The sequence below is a fragment of the Micropterus salmoides genome, unplaced genomic scaffold (assembly GCF_014851395.1).
Source record: "Micropterus salmoides isolate LMB-PRFRI ecotype aquatic unplaced genomic scaffold, ASM1485139v1 Ms_hic_scaffold_6, whole genome shotgun sequence".
Lineage (NCBI taxonomy): Eukaryota > Metazoa > Chordata > Actinopteri > Centrarchiformes > Centrarchidae > Micropterus > Micropterus salmoides.
Window position 1 is genome coordinate 7,798,299 of NW_024044348.1, and position 5,296 is coordinate 7,803,594.

A 5,296-nucleotide genomic window follows, 5' to 3' on the forward strand; every position below is an offset into this window, starting at 1 on the left:
ATGTTGAGACTGATGGAAGCGCGTGCGTGGGGATGAAAAAAAGCCATCATCAATGGAGCTCCAATACTACGATTCACCATGGCAACGGGTAAATAAAGGCAGAGCATCCATTTTAATCGGGTGGAGCTAGAAATATGAATGCTGCCAACATGGACCATGATTGGCTCTAAAACGTAGGAGTGGAGGATTGATACGTTAACAACATTACATTTTATACAGCATTGCTCATTCATTATTTACCAGACTGAAATTTCCTTAATGAATGATAAAGAGCTGGAATTCTCCTACAGCCTGTTATTCACTTTAAATACCTACAGGCCTGTTTATTCAGCTGTAACCTGACGGGACTAAATGCCGGTGACAATAACTGAAGATGAAAATATTAATCGAACAGATTAGACATAGATTAGGCTCCTCATGGACCTATGATTGTAAAGTGACAGTCTGATTCAGTAGGTCTATTAATTTTTTGTAATGTAAAATGTGTCTAGGTTCAAACTGACTGAAGTTTTAGACGTCTTTGTTACAGTAATAAAATCTTGCTCATTTCGTATTTTATGAAATGCTGTCAAAACACATTCAGACAATCAGCAGATAATGAAAAACTCACTTTTAAACTACATTTGTTTCAGCTGCACCACAGTCATCCTCACTCAGAAATATTCACATCATATCCAGCTGATAACTACGATAAGAATGTTCAATCAGTGCGACTACAATATGAAAGGTTACTGTTCATTCATCAGTTTTGTACAGATTACTTTAAACTGCAGCACTGTAGCGCACAGTAAGTGTTTTGCCTTAATGTCCACAGAGTCACTGTGTTATAAAGGACAGTGTAATTTATAGATTTTATTCTGTGCTGAGAATAAATTTACAATGTCCAAAGATAACTCTCTGTCCATACATCGATGACAGATTAATCATAAAAGCGTCATGTTCAACATCATGTTTGGGTAAAGAAAACAACTAACAGCCTATTTAACCGTGATTTCGATGTTTCTAAAGACGTAACTGTGTTCCAATATGTGCTTTGATATGGCCAGTCTGAATGAGGAAATGTCAGACAGCCGCTTCAAGCTCCGCAAGAGGGGAGGAATCAGAGAGAAACTCAGCGTTAGTTGAAGTTCACAGCGTAAACCTTGCCGGAGTTACAGACCTAGAGTTTATCTGATCTCGCTCTCTGAAACCGAAAACCCAGAGTTTCCCTCATCTTGGGCTCAACTTACTCAGAGTTTTCACTAACCCCGCTTTCTGAAACAGGGCCCAGGTGGACCTAATTCAGTAATCAGCTGTAGCACTTCCGGGGTAGAACAGGAACATGTATGCACAGCACAGGGAAACACATACAACCGTAACAACATTTACCAGATACAAAAACTGTCTTTAGAAAGTTGTAAAATGTCATATTGAATCCAGAAAATGAAGTCTTTGGATTGTGCATGAAGTTCACTCTATGTAAAACCACCATTTTGGATGTACCATTATCCCCTCTCCTTTGCCTTTCATCTCTCTCTACAGTCCTATCAAAGCAACTTACCAATTACTTTACATTCATGTTCCACTTTAATCTTGAAGCTGTGTCTGACAGTGTCCAAAATGTTCTTTATGTCAAACCAGTTGTGTTTCTAATGAATAGATCTGAAAATGTCATCAATAAAGTAAATAAAAACTAAACTACTTCAGTTGCAGGAGAACAATTCTTTACACTGAAGTGTTTGGGTTGTGTGGCTTATTTGTTGTGAGCATGGAACTGAATAAACGGTTTCAAATAGTATCAGATGTGGGTATTTGTATTGTGGTGGTAATTTGAAAGGTCTGAATTTCCTCAAATTAAGTTAATTTAAGGAAGTCTGAAACTGTCACAAATAACCCTAGTATGAACTCAAAAGGGGTTTCCGGTCTAAGATAAATGGATATATTATGCTAATGTAAAATGTGAACATGTGGTAATTTTTAATTAAGACAAAAACAGATTTAAATAATTTGGTTTGAGGTTTTGATAATACACCTATAGCTAAGACTCTTCAATCAAAGTATCTGTAAAATGGCATTAAATTCATTTTTAATCACAAACCCATAATTTTACAGCAAGTTTAAATTTCTTTAAGCTCATTAAAAAGGTGTGGACACAGATCATTTAACAATAAATTAAATATTACCTTTCTGTAATTTTACCACTTTTGGGCAATTAATATTTTAATCTAACTTCCAAGCATTATGATAAAAGTCAGCATCTGTGACATTACAGTAATTATGGCTGCTTTCAATGATCAAAACTGTGTTTTGACAGTTTAACAATGCTTGTAGACATTATACACAACATTTATTCAATGTTTTTATTTTCCAAATATCAATAATTAAAGGAGATTTGTCAATTAACAAGCAAATCTATAACAAATTACAGAACATGTTTTTTGTTACGGTTAACTGTTACTAATTGTACCAAGTTTGAGAACTGTTTTTACAGTATTAAATTTAACAGTGTTCTCTTTTAAATAAGACAAATAATATTTGTGAAAATATGATAAATTCCTGAATGTATTGGAACAGGTTTTTTTTACGTAAAAAAACTATATAACTATATTTTCCTTTAAAAATATTTTCCTTTAAAAAAAAACAAAAAAAACAGAAATGTTATGGTTATTCACAGCTACAGGTTTTTCATGTTAATTTAAATTAGACATGTAAATTCAGTTTATTTTTGCAATTTTGATATTTTCATGCATTTCAAAAATACAGGGGAAAAAATCTGAAATAAAAAAGGAATAAAACTGTAAAATTACAGTTTTTATTTATTTTTTATTACAGTGTATGTTAATGTTATAATTTAGCTCAAAGCAACTGTGCCAATGAGCAAAGCACTAAACCCCTAACTGCTCTCCCTGCAATTGCATGTCCATGGGTCCTGTCAGTGCAGTCATAATGTCTAAGATTCTATAAGTCATGCTAAATGTGGAATTTGTATGTCAATCTCTTTTAATTAGAGTGCATTAGCTTTGAAGACAGGCTAAGGAAACAAATCCTGCAGAAGGTATGGATTAAGAGGATATCTCAGGTTGTCCAAATTAACCATGAGAGAATAGCTGATTGTTAATTGTCCAATTTTCAAACTAGTGTTGATTTTGTCAGCCATTTTAAAATTTTGTCTTAGTCTTGTGTCAAATGTGCTTGTTAGTTTGTCATATTTAGTCCACTGTATACTAAATATAAATATCCCCAACCCATTCATACTCCCAAGTTGTCACATATGGACACATGGTCAAGACCCCTTCACATAATTTTGTAACACAATGGGAAGCCCTGTATTGTTATCCCCGGTGATAAATTCTTTACTCACCATTGTGTCTTGAATGAAAAGGTGGGTTGGTCCTCATTATCTAACAGAAATTATAGTTACATAGGTTGCGTAATTACAAATTAGTATTAGCTAAGTTTATTACGTAAGCTTCGTAGCGTTAGCAAGCTACGTTAGCTAGCCAAAGTGTGTAGCTAGCAAGCTAACTATGTTAGTGTTAAAGGCATTGCCTGCCCTGGCCCACCGAAGCACCTTCCTTCACAGGTAGCCTGTCCTCATGCTCTCGTCACATATGGACGCATGGTCAAGACCCATTGGCGTCAGTTTGTAACACACTGGGGATCCCTATAGCATAGTTCATTGCAGTTTGAGAAGCCCTGTAGCATCAGTTTTTGACGGTGAAGGTAGGTATGATATTTAACAGAAAAGACTAAGTAATGAGGTGGTCGGGTGGATGTCGGGCCAGAACCCAGACTTTGAACCAGGAGAGCGGTGTTTGTGTCTCATGTGAAACAAAATGTTAATATTGTGTGTCACGTAAATTATATAAGTTATGCAAGTTAACTGATGTAGTTATTTTAACCAAAACCATGATCTTTTCCTAACCTAAATAGTTTTGTTGCCTAAACCAGCCAGTGTAAAGTACTTTGTGCCTAAGCCTAACCAAACTGCAATGTTTTACAACTTTAATAAACGTGGCATTTCCAAACGCTAGTGTTTTATTTGGATAGTGTAACCAGACGTTGCTCATTTATTGTTGCTACTGGACGGTGCATATTTGTTGTTGCTGCTAAGCGTTGCTAACTTGACTGCAGAAAAATGACGCAAAAGGGGTACCCAGGGCATTAAAAAGTGACGCCAAAGGGCCTTGACCAAGTCGGGAGTGAGAATGTGTTGCAACCAGAACCATTAAATAAGAGTTACGACACTCCCATTCACTTCTTTTGGACCTCTGGAATGTTTAAGTGACACGTGTAACATTATAACTGGAGCAGATAGATAATGACTTCATATGCTTTTCTGCTGAAGAGGCCGACATGTGAAACCATCGGAGACTGACTTTAATGAGCGAGCAAGGCAATCATCTAAAAAAGGATCCAAATAGCAACAAGGTATGGCCCTGGCAGAAACAGCTGTGTCGTCCAGAATAATTTTAATAATAACTAATAAGTTGTACCACTGCCTCTGAACAGCATACATTAACAATCATGAAGGTAGGATTTATTGCAGGACTGCATTAGTTTTAGCTTGGTGTACCTAATAAACTGGCACTTGTATATTTAAAGAATAGCTTAGTGGAGTGCAACCATATCCAGCCAACAATAACTAGGATAAACTTTGTTCCACATTGAGGCAAACATGTAAATAGTATCAGATATACAAATAATTTGAGCTACCGAGTTATTTAAACATCCTTCCTTTCAGCTGCTGGTCTTACTGTGCTGAATACATTTAGTGGCCTTATTAGGTGCACCTGTTGAAACAGGCTCGATGCTAGGTGGAATGGTTCCTCCGGTGTGGCAGGTAAGGGTCAGAACAGGCGAGGCAGGTGAAGAGGAGTTGATGGAGTCCACAAAAGTAAGTAAGGCGTCTTCCGTAAGCAGAGCAGCACAACAGTGGTACCAACATTTAATTAAATTTACACATGAGCATAAATGTCTACATTTAATTAAATGTTTAATACTGAGGTTATAATTAAAGGGCGTGTTTAACTGAACTACATTGTGTTGTGTATATATTTTTTTTTTTTGGCCTCCCTATTTACATACTGTACATAACAGGGCCAGAATATCAGAAACTCCTCTAAATATAATGCAGCTCTATACAACACCAACATCACAAATTATGACCTCAGTGATAAAACATGGAAGTGAATTAACACCTCTAAGAGAAGAACAAATCCTGGACAGTATAGGCAACATAAAAGCAGAATTCATGGCAGAGCTGGTGTATTTATTACATTAGATTGTATAAAGTGACCACTGCAGGCACAATTAA